The 21,644-nt window shown below is 41.5% G+C and overlaps 4 non-coding genes across 4 annotated transcripts; all 4 read right to left on the bottom strand.

Annotated features, from left to right (window-relative positions):
- Positions 1 to 13,988: 13,988 nt before the first annotated feature.
- Positions 13,989 to 14,070, bottom strand: TRNAL-AAG (transfer RNA leucine (anticodon AAG)). The gene has a single exon. It is a non-coding gene; the product is annotated as a tRNA-Leu (tRNA).
- A 1,378-nt stretch (positions 14,071 to 15,448) lies between these two features.
- On the bottom strand, positions 15,449 to 15,530 carry TRNAL-UAG (transfer RNA leucine (anticodon UAG)). The gene has a single exon. It is a non-coding gene; the product is annotated as a tRNA-Leu (tRNA).
- A 2,142-nt stretch (positions 15,531 to 17,672) lies between these two features.
- On the bottom strand, positions 17,673 to 17,754 carry TRNAL-AAG (transfer RNA leucine (anticodon AAG)). Its single transcript has one exon. It is a non-coding gene; the product is annotated as a tRNA-Leu (tRNA).
- Positions 17,755 to 19,242: 1,488 nt separating this feature from the next.
- TRNAL-UAG (transfer RNA leucine (anticodon UAG)) lies at positions 19,243 to 19,323 on the bottom strand. The gene has a single exon. It is a non-coding gene; the product is annotated as a tRNA-Leu (tRNA).
- Between the last annotated feature and the right edge of the window lie 2,321 nt (positions 19,324 to 21,644).

A 21,644-nucleotide genomic window follows, 5' to 3' on the forward strand; every position in this document is an offset into this window, starting at 1 on the left:
GTGCCCTAACCAAACTTGTGTACCTTCTGTACCAACAGTATATACCTTTGCCAACCAAAGTTGGCTATCTTGTCATGGTCTCTATTTTTAGCTTTAGGCCACAGGTGTGTACCAGGTTGTGTTTTATGCAAAGTATTTCCTTTTAACAAAAGTTGTGTACATTGTTAGGAAATCACCAACAATAAACACAACTTTTTAGGTGAAATACTTTGCTTCAAACACAACCAGGAACACAACTGTGGCAAAAAGCTAAAATTTACCCACAGTTATATACCTAGTTTTGAATACCATTTCACCTTTTAAATACCCTGTATTTAACCTTTTTCGCCACAGAAAGAAATGACAGACAACCAGTGTAAAATAATTTAACTTTTATTGAAAAATGTTTTTTTTAGTAAACTTTTTTAAAATTTTAATAAACATGTTTAATAAAAATTTGAAACTATAAAACTGAAACCATAAAACTGGTCATTTTTATTTAAATACACACATTATAATTCTGTGTAGTGTGTGGTGGAAATACTGCTGTAGGGGCTGCGGGACACTTCGACACTGGGAGTGTGGAGAGAGGACTGGGATCGTGGTGGGGAAGGAACAGTTAGAGGTGAAGGTGTGGAAAAAACTACAGAATGGGTGGACATGTGGGAAGCAGAAGAGGTGGTGGGTGGTGGAGTGGAGGGTTGGGCAGGGACTGTAGGAGCAGATGATGTTGATGGCAAGTTGTATGGGGAAGGAGTTTGGTACGGGGCAGGTTGCTGGAAGTGGGGAGATGTCTGGTACGGGGCAGGTTGCTGGAAGTGGGGAGATGTCTGGTACGGGGCAGGTTGCTGGAAGTGGGGAGATGTCTGGTACGGGGCAGGTTGCTGGAAGTGGGGAGATGTCTGGTACTGGGGAGGTTGCTGGTACTGGGGAGTTTGCAGGTACTGTGGAGGTTGCTGGTACTGGTGAGGTTGCTGGTGCTGGTGAGGTTGCTGGTGCTGGGGAGGTTGCTGGTGCTGGGGAGGTTGCTGGTGCTGGGGAGGTGGATGGTGCTGGGGAGGTGGATGGTGCTGGGGAGGTGGATGGTGCTGGGGAGGTGGATGGTGCTGGGGAGGTGGATGGTATGTAATAGGAGGGGGAGGATGGAAAGTGGCTGGAGGTGGATGGTATGTAATAGGAGGGGGAGGATGGAAAGTGGCTGGAGGGGGTGTAGATGTAATAGGAGGGGGAGGATGGAAAGTGGCTGGAGGGGGTGTAGATGTAATAGGAGGGGGAGGATGGAAAGTGCCTGGAGGGGGTGTAGATGTAATAGGAGGGGGAGGATGGAAAGTGGCTGGAGGGGGTGCAGGTGGAGGAACTACTGTGGTGGGAGGAGGAGGAGGTTGTGAGGTAACTTGCTGGAGAGCAGCGTGGCATGAATGCATTACATGCATCTGCTGGGCAGGAGAGAACGTTTCCATGCGCTCCACAACAGACCTGAAAAAGGTGTGGTTTGGCGAAGATCTTGCTTCTGAATGCATGGTTTGCAGAAGTGCCTTCACCTCCAGAATGCTGGAGTTGATCTGCTGATAGCCTGCGGAGATTTGTTCTGACAAGACTTTTAGACAGTTCTGGAAAGATGCATTCAGATGCAAGAACTCTGGCGCATAAGTCTTTTCCTGACCCCTCTGCCGCTGCCGCCCAGTACCCGCAGGTGTACTAGAGGTGGCAGGGGCAGAAGGGTGGGGTAAAGGGAAAGCGATCTCCTCACCAGCAGCTTCATGTAATGTAGGCGGCCACGATGCTCCTGTGCTGGTGGATGGGACAGATGGGTCGAATGTGTTGGAAGGCTGGGAAGGTGCAGATGTACCGGGGCGGTCGAAGTGTCCCTCGGTGCCGGTCTCCTCAGGGATCGCCTCAGAAGGGTCCAATCGTGCCGGCTCCCGAGTGCTGCTCACCGTGCTGTGGAATAAAGAGAAAAAAAAACAATTAAAATACTGACATGGTATGGCCCTGGCTGAAAAAAAAATTTACATCTAACATTTTTTTTCACATGTGGTGTGTAATATTTACCTTCTGGTGACCATTGTTTCCCGGAGGAACGACAGGGCTTCTGCGTACTTGTACTTGCTCCTGCGTCCTCCAGATCCACTCGGGGCCCGCATCTCTTTATTGAACTCCTTCTTGAAACGATCCCTCACAGACCGCCACCGATTCACAATTCTGTTCCCTGAAATGAGAAAGGAGTGGTTAGTATACAACATCAGTGTTTCCCAAACTCCAGTCCTCATGGTCCCCAGGGGTCATGTTTTCAGGATTTCCATAGTAAATAGAAATCCTGAACACATGATCCGTGGGGACCACGAGGACTGGAGTTCGGGAAACACTGGTTTAAATCAAGCAACCGGTACTGTATATACTTACGCTCTGTAATCTGGGCCCGAACATCTAGGTCCTCCCAGCGGCCCACAAGGAGCGAACAGATTTCCTCCCTGAGTCGTCGGGTAACGATCAGGTCAGCGTGGCGGCGGTCAGCCATATTCCAGAGCGGCTCCCTTTCTCTGACGAGATCGATGAGGCGGTCCACATCAATCCCTCCATCCTCAACGTCAGAGTCGGGAGCACGCTGTGAAGGCTGTTAAAGAAAAAGACAAAAATAACATAATTAGCCTCCACAAAAGAAATGAAATAAAAAGTGCAAAAAAACAAAGCAAAAATATTTATACTTACACGCTGGTGACCGCCGCCGCGTTGCTGTCGCCGACGACCCTGGGAGGCACTGCGAGGACCTCTTGGCCAAGCACCAGATTGGGAAGACTAGAGAAGAAAACAAAAAAAGTTATGTCTTTGGATGTAGGCATTTGTTTGCTGTGTGTGGTCTGCAGAACATTGTTTTCTATGTGTTGTGTGTAGTGTGATGTTGTGTTTCTGCGTTTGATGCAAAAAACTTACCAATTGTGAGCCCACTCCAGGTGTCTGTCCACCCCTTCCTTCTTCTTCTGGGAGCTCCTCTTCATCTTGTGATTCCTGTTTTGAAATAAAAGGCCATGAATAGACATATATTACAGAGAAGATGGATTTTGGAAATAAAAACTTACCGTCAAACGCTGACGATGCGAGGGAGGGCTCCCAGAAGATGATGTGCTGTCTTGGCCACACTCCATGCCTGTGGGTGGTGTTCCAGCTGCTGCCATTGCTGCTGCTGCTGCATCTATTGGGTGGCTGTTGAATAAAGAGAAACAAAGGGCCAATGAATATCTTGATATTCAATAGCCCTAGTTTGGAGGAATGGGTGATTTGATAATTACCGTCTCTCATCTGCTGCTGGACTCCCCTCCCGTCGTTCAGCATGCTGCTCCATTTGGGGTGGTGCTGATGGTGCTGCTGCAGATGTCTCCTGCCTTCTCCTGCGCCTGGTTGCTGTCTTGGTTGCATGTTGGGTGTGGCTGTGGGTCCCACTGTCTTGCTTTTATATATGTCTTGTGGGCAGAGCTACTGAGCATGCTCAGACCAAAAAACCGGATCCGGCCGCCGGATCAGGCTTTCGCCGGATCCGGCGCATTGCGGCGCTCATAGGCTTTCATTGTGTGAAAAAGCCGGACGCGCCGGATCTGGCGTGTCCGGCTTTTTCGCCGGAGACAAAAAACGTTACAGTAGACGTTTTTTCCAGACGCCGGATCGCGACACATTGCGACACATTGCCGGACCCGGCGAAAACCGGATGAAACGCATGGCCATCCGGCGCGATCCGGCGCAAATGCAAGTCAATGGGGGGGAAACCGGATCCGGCATTGCATTTCGCCGGATCCGGTTTCTGTCAAAAGCGCCGGATCGCGCCTGACGGCGAAAACCTGATGTGTGAAAGAGGCCTAAGGCGTTTTCTGCACTTCTTCCTGGGTTAGGCAGGTAATACTTAATGGGGAGTTACATTATCATTCTGCATTTCCCCTGGCAAATTCTTTTCCTGTGTGAACACTGTTGAGAAAAAGTATTTAAAACATTTGCTTTTCCCACATCGCTCTCTATGATTTCACCCTCATTGTTCTTTAAAGGGCCGACACCATCAATTTTAATCATTTTACTGTTTATATAATTAATGAATAGTTTGGGGTTTGTTTTACTTTCCTTAGCAATGAGTCTCTCAGTTTCCACTTTTGCTAAATGTATTTGTTTTTTACACATTTTATTTTTTTCTCTATAACTTTTTAATGCTTCTTCATTGCCTTCTTGTTTTAGCTTCTTAAATGCCTTGTTCATGTTATTTATTGCTCTTTTTACATCCTTATTCAGCCACATTGGTGTTCTCCTGTTCCTAGCCCTTTTATTTCTGTACGGTATGGCTAGCTCGCAGTGGGTGTGTAAAACTGATTTAAATATTTCCAATTTATTTTCTGTGCTCCTATTTTTGAGGACATTGTCCCAATCAATTCGGCGAAGGTCCTCTCTAAGCTGATCAAACTTTGCTTTCCTGAAATTCAGCGCTTTCGTAACCCCCTTCCAGGGCACCTTACTGAAGGACAAGTGGAATTGTATTATATTGTGGTCAATGTTCCCTAGGTGCCCATCGACTCATACTTCTGTTATTCTATCTGGCCTGTTGCTTAAAATTAAGTCCAGAAGGGCTGTCCCTCTAGTTGGGCCCTGCACAAGTTGTGACAGATAATTATCATTGGTCATTGACAGAAATTGGTTTCCTTTCTGAGATACGCAGGTTTCAGTTTCCCAGTCAGGGTAGTTGAAGTCCCCCATAATAATCACCTCATTGTGATTTGCTGCGTTGTCTATTTGTTTCAATAATACATTTTCAGTGGCTTCTGTTATATTTGGCGGCTTATAACAAACCCCTATGAGGATTTTATTACTTTTCCCTCCTTGTATCTCCACCCATAGAGACTCCACCTCTTCATTTCCCTCTTGTATATCTTCTCTTAGTGTGGGCTTTAAAGTGGACTTTATATATAGACAGACTCCACCCCCTTTCCTTTTTTTACGATCCCTCCTAAACAAATCATATCCTTGCAAGTTAGCCGCCCAGTCATAGCTGTCGTCTAACCATGTCTCAATTATTCCTACTATGTCATATTTTTCCTCATACATTGCCAACTCCAGATCTTCAATCTTATTGGTCAGGTGTTGTGAGTTCATTTTCCCCTTCGTCACTGAGGTCTGGTGAACTCCCTATTCTGGTAAAGGAAGGTAATGAGCCTGATTATCAGGCACCTGAGTCTAATGATGATGACTGGCTGAGTGGAGTCACGGACTGGATATAAGGCTGCCGACGCCCTTCTGCCCTGCGGGTGATTTCTCTGTGGACTTCTAGGAAACCAGTCTGATTCCTGCTCCTCTAAAGCTAAGTTTTCTGCTTTGCCTTTTAGCATTTGTGTTTTGCTTTTGTTTGCCTTGCTTTTCTGGATTCTGCCATTCCCTGCTGGGTGAGCTGATTCTTCTTTTGCCTGTTGCTCTGTCTTCAGAATATTCCTGAGTACTGACATAGTTTTTTTGAAGCCTAGCGTCTTCAGGGCCTTTTTCACTGTCAGTCTGTTGGCTCTTATTTTCATAGGGTTTTTCACGGATTGCAGACAGCAGCCTTCCTGTCCTTTCCTATCTAGTTAGCTTGGACCCCGTCTTTGCTCAGTCTATCTTTCTGTCTGTGTTGTGTTCTTTCTTCTTGCTTCACCGTCATTATATGTGGGGGGCTGCCTTTTGCTTTGGGGTTTGCTCTGGGGCAGTTTAGATTTTCCTTTCTGACTTTAGGCTATTTAATTCTCCGGCTGTGATCGAGGTGTCTAGGGCATCGTAGGAACCCCCCACGGCTACTGCTAGTTGTGTTGATAGGTTCAGGGGTCTGCAATCCTATAGCTGCCAACCTCTCTGGTTTTCTGGACTTAGCTAGCATTTCTGTTTTTGCCTCCTACGGTGACTCAATCATAACAGAATCACCCGCCATACCGCAGATCCTAGGGTACTCAATAGCAGGAAAGAATTGTGTTTAAAAAAAAAAAAAGTGTGTATATTCTTTGCTCTATATCTCTGAGGCCGTAGGGGGAATTTTTTTCTTTTCTCTCAATGGAGATAAAGCAATTGTCTGATCGTGTGGAGCAGCTCGCTGCTGAAGTGCGGGGAATTTCCGCCTACCTTGCTCGTTCGCATGCTGTTGAACCAAAGATCCCTACACCTGATGTATTTTTTGGGGATCGATCTAAATTTTTGAGTTTAAAAAATAATTGTAAATTATTTTTTGCCTTGAAGCCTAACTCGTCAGGGAGCTCCGCGCAGCAGGTTAAAATTGTCATCTCTTTGCTGCGTGGTGATCCCCAGGATTGGGCGTTTTCTTTGAAACCAGATGATCCTATTCTGACTAATGTGAACGCATTCTTTCAAGCCTTGGGGTTGTTGTATGATGAACCTAATGCTATTGATCAGGCTGAAAAGACCCTGTTGGCATTGAACCAGGGTCGAGATTCTGCAGAGTTGTACTGTCAAAAGTTCTGAAAGTGGGCGGTCCTTACTACCTGGAATGATAATGCCTTGGCTGCTCTCTTTCGGAAGGGTTTGTCAGAAGCCGTAAAAGATACTATGGTGGGATTTCCTGTTCCCTCTGGTCTGGACGATTCTATGTCATTAGCCATTCAGGTTGATCGGCGTTTACGTGAACGCAGGATTGCACGAGAGGTGTTGCCACCGGTAGAACAGACTTCTGAACCTATGCAATGTGATAGAGTTTTGTCTAAGGTGCAACGTCAGGAGTTCATAAGGCGTAATAAGCTGTGTTCTTTCTGTGGAGATGCCTCGCATATTATTTCTGTTTGTCCTAAACGAGAGAAACGCTTTGCACACACGTTTTCTGTTGGTGGTGTTCAACCTAAGTTTCTTCTGGCAATTACTCTGATCTGCTCCCTGTCCACATTTTCCGCCAAGGCTTTTGTGGATTCGGGAGCAGCGCTAAACCTAATGGACTTGGATTTTGCTAAACGTTGTGGATTTCCTATTACACCTCTGCAGACACCTATCCCTTTGAGGGGGATTGATGCTACTCCTTAGGTGAAAAATAAACCTCAGTTTTGGACCCAGGTGGTCATGAGGGTCGCCCCAGACCATCAAGAAAATTGCAGATTTTTGGTGTTAATGGTCTGCATGATGCCGTTGTTCTGGGGTTTCCCTGGTTGCAAATTCATAATCCAGTCTTGGATTGGAAATCTGTGTCTGTGGTGAGTTGGGGTTGTCGGTGTGCCTGTAGTGAGGCTCCAGTTTTTTCCACCTCTCCTCAGTCGCATGATGTTCCTGACTATTTGGCAGACTTTTATGATGTATTTAGTGAGAATGAATCTGCGTCCTTGCCTCCTCATAGGAGTTATGACTGCAATTGAACTGAGCCCGGGGTGTAAATTTCCCAAGGGTCGGCTCTTCAATTTATCTGTACCCGAGCACGAGGCTATGCGGCCCTATATTAAGGAGGCGTTGGAGAAGGGTCATATTAGACAATCCTCTTCACCCTTAGGTGCCGGTTTATTTTGTGGCCAAAAAGGATGGTTCTTTAAGGCCTTGTATTGATTATCGTGCCCTCAACAAAATTACTATTAACTATCAGTATCCGTTACCCCTGATTTCGGATCTATTCTCTAGAGTTAGAGGTGCTTGCTGGTTTACCAAGCTTGACCTCAGGGGGCGTATAATCTTATCCGCATTAAGCAGGGGGATGAATGTTTAATACTCCGGAGGGACATTTTGAGTACCTGGTGATGCCTTTTGGGCTCACTAATGCCCCTTCTGTCTTTCAGTGCTTCATGAACGATATTTTCCGAGACTTTGTCGATAAATTTTTGATTATCTATCTGGACAATATTTTGATCTTCTCCAAGGATTGGGATTCTCATGTGGAACATATTCGGACTGTGTTCCAGATCTTGAGGGAGAATTCCCTGTATGTCAAAGGATCGAAATGCCTTTTTGGAGTACAGAGGATTTCATTTTTGGGATTTATTTTGTGTCCATTAACTATTGAAATGGACCTGGCCAAGGTACAGGCTATTTATAATTGGGTTCAGCCCACTTCTTTGAAGGCCCTCCAGAAGTTTTTGGGGTTTGCTAATTTTTATCGGAAATTTATAGCAAAATTTTCTAGTATTGCCAAGCCATTGACTGATCTGACTAAGAAGGGTGCTGATGTGTTGAATTGGTCTCCGGAGGCTGTTGCTTCCTTTCAGGAGCTGAAGCGAAGATTTACCTCCGCCCCGGTTTTGCGGCAACCTGATGTCTCACTCCCATTCCAGGTAGAGGTGGATGCTTCTGAGATTGGTGCAGGAGCTGTTTTGTCCCAAAAGGATCCTGTAACATCTAAAATGAATCCCTGTGCTTTCTTTTCCAGAAAGTTCTCTCCATCTGAACGTAACTATGATGTGGGGAATCGGGAACTGTTGGCCATGAAATGGGCATTTGAGGAGTGGAGACATTGGTTGGAGGGAGCTAAACATCAAGTTGTGGTCCTCACTGACCACAAGAATTTGATTTACCTAGAGTCGGCTAAACGCTTGAACCCTAGACAGGCTAGGTGGGCCTTGTTTTTTACACGTTTTGATTTTGTGGTCTCTTTTCTTCCTGGAACTAAGAATGTCAAGGCAGACGCCCTCTCTAGGAGCTTCTTTGCTGATTCTACTGTGGTGACCAAGCCTGCTACCATTTTAGGTGAAGGGGTAGTTCTTTCTGCCATCTCGCCTGATTTGAGACTTGCTCTGCAAGCGTTCCAGGAGGACAAACCTGAGCGTTGTCCCAGTGGAAAGTTGTATGTTCCTGACCAGTGGAAGAAGAGAGTGATGTCTGAAGTTCATTGCTCTGCATTGGCTGGTCATCCAGGTATTTTTGGTACTAGAGATCTGGTGGGTCGCTCTTTTTGGTGGCCCACCTTGTCTCATGATGTCAGGAATTTTGTGCAGACTGTCCGGTCTAAATCTGGTTCTCGCTCTAGTGGGTTGTTGATGCTTTTGCCGGTCCCCAGGAGGCCATGGACCCATATTTCAATGGATTTCATCTCTGATATGCCGGTCTCTCAAAGAATGACTGTTATTTGGGTGATTTGTGATAGGTTCTCTAAGATGGTTCATCTTGTACCACTCCCTAAGTTGCCATCTTCCTCTGAGTTGGTGCCCCTGTTTTTGCAACAGGTGGTTCGCTTGCACGGGATTCCTGAGAGCATTGTATCTGACAGAGGAGTTCAGTTTGTGTCTAGATTTTGGAGGACTTTCTGTTCCAAGCTGGGAATTCAGTTGTCCTTCTCCTCTGCTTTTCACCCTCAGACCAATGGGCAGACAGAGAGAACAAACCAGACCTTGGAGTCGTATTTGAGATGTTTTATTTCCGCTGATCAGGATGATTGGGTTTCATTTTTGCCCTTGGCCGAATTTGCTTTAAATAATAGAGCTAGTTCTGCCACTTTGATGTCACCTTTTTTTTGTAACTTTGGGTTTCATCCTCGATTTTCTTCAGGGCAGGTGGAGTCTTCTGCCTGCCCAGGTGTTGACACTGTGGTGGAGAGAATGCACCAAATCTGGGACCAAGTGGTGGATAAGTTATCTCTCTCCCAGGAAAAGGCCCAGCGGTTTTCCAATCAACATAGGACCATTGGTCCCCAGTTTAAGATTGGTGATATGGTGTGGTTATCATCAAAAAATATTGCTATGAAGGTGGCTTCTCCTAAGTTTAAGCCTAGATTTATTGGACCTTACAAGATTTTGGAGATTATTAATCCGGTCTCTTTTCGTTTGGCTCTCCCTGTCACATTTAAAATCCATAATGTGTTCCATAAGTCCTTGTTGAAGAGGTTTGTTGAACCAGTTGTTCCTGGGGTGGCACCTCCGGACCCTGTATTGGTTGAAGGTAACATGGAATATGAGGTAGAGAAAATACTGGATTCCCGTCTGGCTAGACGGAGACTCCAGTATTTGGTTAAGTGGAAGGGCTATGGTCAGGAGGATAATTCCTGGGTCTCGGCCTCTGATATTCATGCCAAAAGATTGGTGCGTGCGTTTCATCGGGCTCACCCTGATCACCCTGGTGGCATGGTTGAGGGTTCGGTGACCCCTCCTCAAGGGGGATGTACTGTTGTGAGTTCATTTTCCCCTTCGTCACTGAGGTCTGGTGAACTCCCTATTCTGGTAAAGGAAGGTAATGAGCCTGATTATCAGGCACCTGAGTCTAATGATGATGACTGGCTGAGTGGAGTCACGGACTGGATATAAGGCTGCTGACGCCCTTCTGCCCTGCGGGTGATTTCTCTGTGGACTTCTAGGAAACCAGTCTGATTCCTGCTCCTCTAAAGCTAAGTTTTCTGCTTTGCCTTTTAGCATTTGTGTTTTGTTTTTGTTTGCCTTGCTTTTCTGGATTCTGCCATTCCCTGCTGGGTGAGCTGATTCTTCTTTTGCCTGTTGCTCTGTCTTCAGAATATTCCTGAGTACTGACATAGTTTTTTTGAAGCCTAGCGTCTTCAGGGCCTTTTTCACTGTCAGTCTGTTGGCTCTTATTTTCATAGGGTTTTTCACGGATTGCAGACAGCAGCCTTCCTGTCCTTTCCTATCTAGTTAGCTTGGGCCCTGTCTTTGCTCAGTCTATCTTTCTGTCTGTGTTGTGTTCTTTCTTCTTGCTTCACCGTCATTATATGTGGGGGGCTGCCTTTTGCTTTGGGGTCTGCTCTGGGGCAGTTTAGATTTCCCTTTCTGTCTTTAGGCTATTTAATTCTCCGGCTGTGATCGAGGGGTCTAGGGCATCGTAGGAACCCCCCACGGCTACTGCTAGTTGTGTTGATAGGTTCAGGGGTCTGCAATCCGATAGCTGCCAACCTCTCTGGTTTTCTGGACTTAACTAGCATTTCTGTTTTTGCCTCCTACGGTGACTCAATCATAACAGTCAGGCTTCTTGAGTTGGTCAGCATGCAGGAAAGAAGTTTTGCTTCCTTTTTCTTAGCTTCCTTCTGAGTACCCTGTCTTGGGTCCTCTTTACCACATCTAGTATCCTTGATTCGTTTGTCCTTCTGCTGCATGTTCTTGTTTGCTGTTTTTCCTCCCATCCCCTCTTCTTCTAGTTTAAAGCCCTCCTGATGAGTGTGGCAAGTCTTCTGGCGAATGTGTGTTTCCCAGGTTTTGTGAGATGTATCCCATCTCTTGCGAGAAGTCCAATGTAGAGGTAATTCACGCCATGGTTCAAGAATCCAAATCCTTGCTGCCTGCACCACTGTCGTATCAAGTTATTCACCTCTAGTATCCTATTCCATCTTCTGATGCCATGACCATCGACTGGGAGGATTGATGAGAAAACAACCTGTACGTTCCGTTCCTATCCTTTATTTTCTTCCCCAGAATTTCAAAGTCTTCACAGATAGTTGGTAGGTCATTTCTTGCCATGTTGTTTGTGCCTACATGTATCAGTAGGAAAGGGTAGTCGTCCATGGATTTGAGGATAGTTGGTACAGCATACTTCTCGAAAGGTTTTCAAAACCTCTTAATACTGGCAGCAGTGGGATTTGAACCCACGCCTCTGAAGAGACTGGAGCCTAAGGCTGTGTGCACACAATGCAGATTTGAAGCCGATCCGCAGCGGATTTTACAGCGCAGAAACGTTGCATATCTGCATTGTGATGTACAGTAGCCTTAAAATCAATGAAAAAAAATGCTGTGCAGACGCTGCGGATTTTTCCGCACGGTTTTCCTGCGGTACAAAATCCGCAGCATGTTACTTCTTTTGTGCGGTTTTCCATCTCCCCTGTCACCAAATCCGCAGGGGGAAAACTGCAGTAGAAAAACGTACAAAAACTGCAATAAAACCGCAGGAAAAATGGAAGAAATCCGCAGGAAAAATGCAGGTCATTTACCTGCGGATTTCTTCCATTCTGCGCGGAAAAATCTGCAGGGCTAAAAAGTCCATCTGCACTCAGCCTAAAACCAGGGACTTAGACCGCTCGGACATACTGCCATTATTTATTGCTTAAATTACCTTCCTTAGAGTAAATGTAGTACATGTGAATACATTTAAACTTGACCAGGATAGAATATGGGCAAGTATCTAAATATTAGATTCTATCAAATGTCTTTTCCTAAACAGAAAAGCACACACTCATTCCAAAATAGATATAAGCACATGCTAATTTGACTGGAATCAAAGTAATAAGATGAAAACGTTCTTAAATTCTCATAATATCAGCAGAAGTGGGATTTGAACCCACGCCTCCATCAGTTTTTTTGGTCAGTCAAAATCCGCTAAAATGGCGGATAACGGATCAGTTCCTGTACTGATCACAACGTTTGGCACAGGACGGTTATTTTAACGGATCCATCAAAGGAAGAATTTTAAAGGAACCGCTGACTGGGGAAGGAGAGAGAGAGAGAGAGAGAGAGAAATGGAGTATCCTTTTTTTGCAAAATGGCGGATTTTGACTGATAGACACAAACGGATGTGGGAAACAGGCCTTAGGAAAAAGCAATGATTCTATCAACTGTCTTTTACTTAAAAGAAAAGCACACGCTTATACAACTACAAAACAAGCTTAACCCTAGTATGCGTGACATCAGAAATCTTCATATAAACGTATTGGGGGCCTATTAGGCCCCCATGCAAATCATATGGAAAAACACGCTTACATAACTTTTACAAGTTTATTTTAAAACTGCTAAATAAAATATGATTAGTAAACAAAATTTTAATTATAATTTTTCACCGAAAACACCATTTGTTTTTTTCCAAATTTCACACAAACATATGAAAGAACGCACAAAAACTCATAGAAATTTATACCAAACTAGCTGCAGCTACATTTCTATTATGTTTCTTTTCTATTATATTAGTCTTCCAAACAATTTTGACAAGTTATTTTTTCGGAAGGATGTTCTTTGCAGACATTTTCCTTACAAATTGAACAAAATCTCCCAGAAATAATTGTCCATGGTAATATTTCTACCTGAATTGAATATTGGAACAGCAAGAGTTTTGACAATTTCAGACCCAAGATCCTTCTGTACTGGTGCACCAACCTCTTTGCCACAGTAGATTACGCCATTTATGCCATAATAATTGCAGAATCACACATCCAGAAGTTTTTGATTCCATAATTGTCAATTTTTGACTCCCTGCCAGCAGTAAAAGTCCAAAAGTCCTATCCAGAGAAACTGAAACTAAATCAGACTACCTCTCACCTTCTTATCTTATCTCAGGTCCTTCACAATTAACGCACAGTGTATACTGTCCTCATTACTCTCTACACAGCTCATTACTGTGTTCAGAAGGACCTGAAATGATGTCATGGCCTTATCTCTCCCTCCAAAAATCACATGACATCCTCATATGGCATTATCCACACCCTGGCCCCTCCACCAGCATTACTGAGTACAAATAAAGTAACTTGAGACACAAACACCACTGAGAACATGATAAAAAATACATGGGGGCCTAAAAGGCCCCCAATCCATGCAGATGTGGTTTTCACCAAAAAAGCATTGTTACACCAAAATTCCTATGAAAAAAATTATATGAACAACTGGATATTACCAACAACGACATACTTGAGGATTACCTGGAGTTTCAAAATTCTAGCTTAAGTAATTTTGCAGATAATAGCAAAAAAGTAAGCATGGGGGCCTAAAAGGCCCCCAATACGCATGCTAGGGTTAAAGCACATGCTAATTTGTGTGTTAGGAAAATCATAAAAATATGTTCAAAAGGTTTAAATACTCGCAGCAGTGGGAATTGAACCCATGCCTCTGAAGCGAGTGGAGCCTAAATCCAGCGCCTTATACCGCTCCGCCATACTACCATTATTTACTGTGTAACATAAGTTCCTTAGAGTAAGTGTAGTACATGTGAATTCATTTCAAACTTAAGCATGTTGGAGTATGGGCAAGCATCTAAATATTTGAACAAAGCAATGATTCTATCAAACGTCTTTTCTTAAAAAGAAAAGCACGCACTCATACCAAAGTACATAAAAGCACATGCTAATTTGACTGAAAGCAAAGTAAAAAGATGAAAATGTTTATAAATTCTCATAATATTGGCAGCAGTGGGATTTGAAACCACGCCTCCAAAGAGACTGGAGCCTTAATCCAGCGCCTTAGACCGCTCGGCCATGCTACCATATTTTTTTTCTTGTGCAAGCAAGTTTTCTTAGAGTAAGTGAAGTGCATTTAACTACATTTATAATTGTGCATGTGGGAAAATGGGCATGTTTCTAAATATAATGCCTGTTTCACACATCAGTTTTTTGGTCAGTCAAAATCCGCTATAATGGCGGATAACGGATCCGTTCCTGTACTGATCGCAACGTTTGGCACGGGACCATTATTTTAACGGATCCATCAAAGGAAGAATTTTAAAGGAACCGCTGACTGGGGAAGCAGAGAGAGAGAGAGAAAAATGGCACATCTTTTTTTTGCAAAATGGCGGATTTTGACTGATGGACACAAACGGATGTGGGAAACAGGCCTTAGGAAAAAGCAAAGATTCTATCCACTGTCTTTTCCTTAGCAGAAAAGTACACAATCATACAAATACAAAAGTACATTGGAGCACACGTTAATTTCACTGTTTGCAATATAAAAGAATGCGTTCAATAGGTTATGAAAGCCTCCTCTTACTAACATGTGTGGGATTCGAACCCACACCTCAGAAGCACACAATTACAACAGACTATATTTCAAACTTGTGCATGTTGGAAAATAGACAAAGCTCTAAACACAAAAAAGCGATGATTCTATCAAGTGTCTTTTTCTAAACATAAAAGCACACACTCATACAAATACAAAAGATTAAAGCACATGCTAATTTGACTGTAAGCAAAGTAATAAGAATAAAATCAAAAGGTTTTCAGAACCTCCTAATAATGGCAGTAGTTGGATTTGAACCCATGCCTCATAAGTACACAAGTACATTGGATTATTTTTAAAATTTGTGCAGGTTGAAAAATAAACAAATCTCTAAGCACAAAAAAGCAATGATTCTAACATCTGTCTTTTCCTAAACAGAAAAACACACACTCATACAAATGCAAAAGAAGATTAAAGCACATGTTAATTTTTCTTTTAACAAAATCATAGCAATAAGATCAAAATGTTGTCAAAAACTTATAATAGTTGCAGCAGTAGGATTTCAACTTACGCCTCTGAGCTACTTAAAGTAACTGAAGAACATTTGACTAAATTTAAATTTCTGTATTTTTGAAGATGAGAAAGTTTCTATGCTCAAGGAAAAAGCAATGATTCTATAAACTGTCTTTTCCTTAAAAGAAAAGCACACGCTTATACAACTACAAAACAAGGTTAAAGCACATGCTAATTTGTGTGTTAGCAAAATCATAAAAATATGTTCAAAAGGTTAAAATACTGGCAGCGGTGGGATTTGAACCAACGCCTCAGACCGCCTTAGCACACACTCATAACAAAGTACATAAGAGCACATGCTAATTTGGCTGAAAGCAAAGTAATAAGATGAAAATGTTTTTAAATTCTCATAATATTGGCAGCAGTGAGATTTGAACCCACGCCTCGAAAGAGACTGGCGCCTAAATCCAGCGCCTTAGACCGCTCGGCCATGCTACCATTATTTACTGTGTGACGTAGGTTCCTTGGAGTAAGTGTAGTACATGTGAATACACTTCAAACTTGATCATGTTGCAATATGGGCAAGTATCTAAATATTTGGAGAAAGCAATGATTCTATCAAATGTCTTTTCTTAAACAGAAAAGCACACACTCATACCAAAGTACATAAAAGCATATGCTAATTTGACTGAAAGCAAAGCAATAAGATAAAAATGTTTTTAAATTCTTATAATGTTGGCAGCAGTGGAATTTTAACCCACGCCTCCAAAGAGACTGGAGCCTTAATCCAGCGCCTTAGACCGCTCGGCCATGATAACATATTTATTTTCTTGTTCAAGCAAGTTTTCTTAGAGTAAGTGAAGTACATTTGACTACATTTAAAATTGTGCATGTGGGAAAATGGGCATGTTTCTAAATATAAGGCCTGCTTCACACATCAGTTTTTTTGGTCAGTCAAAATCCGCTATAATGGCGGATAACGGATCCGTTCCTGTACTGATCACAACGCTTGGCACCGGACCGTTATTTTATCGAATCAGTCAAAGGAAGAATTTTAAAGGAACCGCTGACTGGGGAAGGAAAGAGAGAGAGAGAGAGAGACTTAATTTGACTGTAAGCAAAGTAATAAGAATAAAATCAAAAGGTTTTCAGAACCTCTTAATACTGGCAGCAGTTGGATTTGAGCCCATGGGGGGGAAAGAGAGAGAGAGAGAGAAAACAATGGCATATCTTTTTTTTGCAAGATGGCGGATTTTGACTGATGGACACAAACGGATGTGGGAAACAGGCCTTAGGAAAAAGCAATGATTCTATCCACTGTCTTTTCCTTAGCAGAAAAGTACACAATCATACAAATACAAAAGTACATTGGAGCACACATTAATTTCACTGTTTGCAATATAAAAGAATGCGTTCAATAGGTTATGAAAACCTCCTCTTACTAACATCTGTGGGATTTGAACCCACACCTCAGAAGCACACAATTACAACAGACTATATTTCAAACTTGTGCATGTTGGAAAATAGACAAATCTCTAAACACAAAAAAGCGATGATTCTATCAACTGTCTTTTCCTAAACGGAAAAGCACACACTCATACAAATACAAAAGATTAAAGCACATGCTAATTTGACTGTAAGCAAAGTAATAAGAATAAAATCAAAAGGTTTTCAGAACCTCTTAATACTGGCAGCAGTTGGATTTGAACCCATGCCTCATAAGTACACAAGTACATTGGATTATTTTTAAAATTTGTGCAGGTTGAAAAATAAACAAATCTCTAAGCACAAAAAAGCAATGATTCTAACATCTGTCTTTTCCTAAACAGAAAAACACACACTCATACAAATGCAAAAGAAGATTAAAGCACATGTTAATTATTCTTTTAACAAAATCATAGCAATAAGATCAAAATGTTGTCAAAAACTTATAATAGTTGCAGCAGTAGGATTTCAACTTACGCCTCTGAGCTACTTAAAGTAACTGAAGAACATTTGACTATATTTAAATTTCTGTATTTTTGAAGATGAGAAAGTTTCTATGCTCAAGGAAAAAGCAATGATTCTATAAACTGTCTTTTCCTTAACAGAAAAGCACACGCTTATACAACTACAAAACAAGGTTAAAGCACATGCTAATTTGTGTGTTAGCAAAATCATAAAAATATGTTCAAAAGGTTAAAATACTGGCAGCAGTGGGATTTGAACCGACGCCTCAGACAGCCTTAGCACATACTCATAACAAAGTACATAAGAGCACATGCTAATTTGGCTGAAAGCAAAGTAATAAGATGAAAATGTTTTTAAATTCTCATAATATTGGCAGCAGTGGGATTTGAACACACGCCTCGAAAGAGACTGGAGCCTAAATCCAGCACCTTAGACCGCTCGGCCATGCTATCATTATTTACTGAGTGACGTAAGTTCCTTGGAGTAAGTGTAGTACATGTGAATACATTTCAAACTTGATCATGTTGGAATATGGGCAAGTATCTAAATATTTGGAGAAAGCAATGATTCTATCAAATGTTTTTTCTTAAACAGAAAAGCACACACTCAAACCAAAGTACATAAAAGCATATGCTAATTTGACTGAAAGCAAAGCAATAAGATGAAAATGTTTTTAAATTCTTATAATATTGGCAGCAGTGAGATTTGAACCCACGCCGCCAAAGAGACTGGAGCCTTAACCCAGCGCCTTAGACCGCTCGGCCATGCTACCATATTTATTTTCATGTTCAAGCAAGTTTTCTTAGAGTAAGTGAAGTACATTTAACTACATTTAAAATTGTGCATGTGGGAAAATGGGCATGTTTCTAAATATAAGGCCTGCTTCACACATCAGTTTTTTTGGTCAGTCAAAATCCGCTATAATGGCGGATAATGGATCCGTTCCTGTACTGATCACAACGTTTGGCACTGGACCGTTATTTTATCGAATCAGTCAAAGGAAGAATTTTAAAGGAACCGCTGACTGGGGAAGGAGAGAGAGAGAGACTTAATTTGACTGTAAGCAAAGTAATAAGAATAAAAACAAAAGGTTTTCAGAACCTCTTAATACTGGCAGCAGTTGGATTTGAGCCCATGGGGGGGAAAGAGATAGAGAAAACAATGGCATATCTTTTTTTTGCAAGATGGCGGATTTTGGCTGATGGACACAAACGGATGTGGGAAACAAGCCTTAGGAAAAAGCAATGATTCTATCCACTGTCTTTTCCTTAGCAGAAAAGTACACAATCATACAAATACAAAAGTACATTGGAGCACACATTAATTTCACTGTTTGCAATATAAAAGAATGCGTTCAATAGGTTATGAAAACCTCCTCTTACTAACATCTGTGGGATTTGAACCCACACCTCAGAAGCACACAATTACAACAGACTATATTTCAAACTTGTGCATGTTGGAAAATAGACAAATCTCTAAACACAAAAAAGCGATGATTCTATCAACTGTTTTTTCCTAAATGGAAAAGCACACACTCATACAAATACAAAAGATTAAAGCACATGCTAATTTGACTGTAAGCAAAGTAATAAGAATAAAATCAAAAGGTTTTCAGAACCTCTTAATACTGGCAGCAGTTGGATTTGAACCCATGCCTCATAAGTACACAAGTACATTGGATTATTTTTAAAATTTGTGCAGGTTGAAAAATAAACAAATCTCTAAGCACAAAAAAGCAATGATTCTAACATCTGTCTTTTCCTAAACAGAAAAACACACACTCATACAAATGCAAAAGAAGATTAAAGCACATGTTAATTATTCTTTTAACAAAATCATAGCAATAAGATCAAAATGTTGTCAAAAACTTATAATAGTTGCAGCAGTAGGATTTCAACTTACGCCTCTGAGCTACTTAAAGTAACTGAAGAACATTTGACTATATTTAAATTTCTGTATTTTTGAAGATGAGAAAGTTTCTATGCTCAAGGAAAAAGCAAAGATTCTATAAACTGTCTTTTCCTTAAAAGAAAAGCACACGCTTATACAACTACAAAACAAGGTTAAAGCACATGCTAATTTGTGTGTTAGCAAAATCATAAAAATATGTTCAAAAGGTTAAAATACTGGCAGCAGTGGGATTTGAACCGACGCCTCAGACAGCCTTAGCACACACTCATACCAAAGTACATAAGAGCACATACTAATATGGCTGAAAGCAAAGTAATAAGATGAAAATGTTTTTAAATTCTCATAATATTGGCAGCAGTGGGTTTGAACCCACGCCTCGAAAGAGACTGGAGCCTAAATCCAGCGCCTTAGACCGCTCGGCCATGCTACCATTATTTACTGTGTGATGTAAGTTCCTTGGAGTAAGTGTAGTACATGTGAATACATTTCAAACTTGATCATGTTGGAATATGGGCAAGTATCTAAATATTTGGAGAAAGCAATGATTCTATCAAATGTTTTTTCTTAAACAGAAAAGCACACACTCATACCAAAGTACATAAAAACATATGCTAATTTGACTGAAAGCAAAGAAATAAGATGAAAATGTTTTTAAATTCTTATAATATTGGCAGCAGTGAGATTTGAACCCACGCCTCCAAAGAGACTGGAGCCTTAATCTAGCACCTTAGACCGCTCTGACATGCTACCATATTTTTTTTCATGTTCAAGCAAGTTTTCTTAGAGTAAGTGAAGTACATTTAACTACATTTAAAATTGTGCATGTGGGAAAATGGGCATGTTTCTAAATATAAGGCCGGCTTCACACATCAGTTTTTTTGGTCAGTCAAAATCCGCTATAATGGCGGATAACGGATCCGTTCCTGTACTGATCACAACGTTTGGCACCGGACCGTTATTTTATCGAATCAGTCAAAGGAAGAATTTTAAAGGAACCGCTGACTGGGGAAGGAGAGAGAGAGAGACTTAATTTGACTGTAAGCAAAGTAATAAAAATAAAATCAAAAGGTTTTCAGAACCTCTTAATACTGGCAGCAGTTGGATTTGAGCCCATGGGGGGGAAAGAGAGAGAGAGAGAAAACAATGGCATATCTTTTTTTTGCAAGATGGCGGATTTTGACTGATGGACACAAACGGATGTGGGAAACAGGCCTTAGGAAAAAGCAATGATTCTATCCACTGTCTTTTCCTTAGCAGAAAAGTACACAATCATACAAATACAAAAGTACATTGGAGCACACATTAATTTCACTGTTTGCAATATAAAAGAATGCGTTCAATAGGTTATGAAAACGTCCTCTTACTAACATCTGTGGGATTTGAACCCACACCTCAGAAGCACACAATTACAACAGACTATATTTCAAACTTGTGCGTGTTGGAAAATAGACAAATCTCTAAACACAAAAAAGCGATGATTCTATCAACTGTCTTTTCCTAAACGGAAAAGCACACACTCATACAAATACAAAAGATTAAAGCACATGCTAATTTGACTGTAAGCAAAGTAATAAGAATAAAATCAAAAGGTTTTCAGAACCTCTTAATACTGGCAGCAGTTGGATTTGAACCCATGCCTCATAAGTACACAAGTACATTGGATTATTTTTAAAATTTGTGCAGGTTGAAAAATAAACAAATCTCTAAGCACAAAAAAGCAATGATTCTAACATCTGTCTTTTCCTAAACAGAATAATTAGAACTGCAAGGAAAAAAAGCGCAATAGGGTCTTATCTGAGAAAATCAAGATATCAAATAGTAGTATATACTCACCGTATACAGGAGAGTAACAGGCATAAAGAAATGCGGTCAGCTTGCTGCACATCCAAATGACCACGCTGTGGCCATAAATCTTCAGATTCACTAATAGGACTTTTATGGATCAAAACGTGCGCTGCCAGACCATCAATCCTCACAGGTGGTATATTTAATATATTTATTTCCCAACGCGTTTCGAGGTCATAAAACCTCTTCCTCAGGGGATGACATGTACAGGCAGGTAAAGACATTGCCGGTTTTATACATACATGGTTCAAATATTGGCGCCAAGAGTCACATGTTGGGGAAGGGATAAAGGTCAGAGATCATCAGTATAAATGTTTAAAAACTTAGTACATTCAAAAGAATTAATACATTTGGTGTGTTCACAGATAAAAAATAGAGAAGAGGAAGGAAGTGAAGAAAAATAAAGAAGAAATAAAGGAAAAAAGAAAAAAAGAAAAAAAGAAGGAAGCGCTGCACGAACCCGTGGAAAAGGAACGAAAAAAAGGTGTTAGCCACTGTGTGATCCGCTACTCCAAGTGAGCAGAGGAAAAGTTGCTGAGAGAGGAAGAAATGATTAAAAAAAAATATATTAAATAATAAAAGTGAATATTGTTGGAAGTGAATGTGTTAAAATCTTTATTAGTACATAAAATGCAGTTAAAATTGGATGAATAAAAATATATGAATAAAAAAATAAAAAATATATGAATGAAAATTGAATAAAAACGAGTCTGACCAAATATAAAATTAAAGGTTGGTAAAAATACAAAAGGTGAGGAATTAAAACCAGGATGGATGTCTGGTAAACTAATTGGAATCGCTGGAGAGCAGAGCACTTCTATAGACGGTCCTGAGGGCAGAAGCACACAGAAGAGGAAGCAGATTCAGGGAGGGAAATAAGCACGGGAGATCAGAAGGCGAAAGATC

This window comes from Dendrobates tinctorius, unplaced genomic scaffold, assembly GCF_039654945.1.
Source record: "Dendrobates tinctorius isolate UK_male_01 unplaced genomic scaffold, ASM3965494v1 ptg000047l, whole genome shotgun sequence".
Lineage (NCBI taxonomy): Eukaryota > Metazoa > Chordata > Amphibia > Anura > Dendrobatidae > Dendrobates > Dendrobates tinctorius.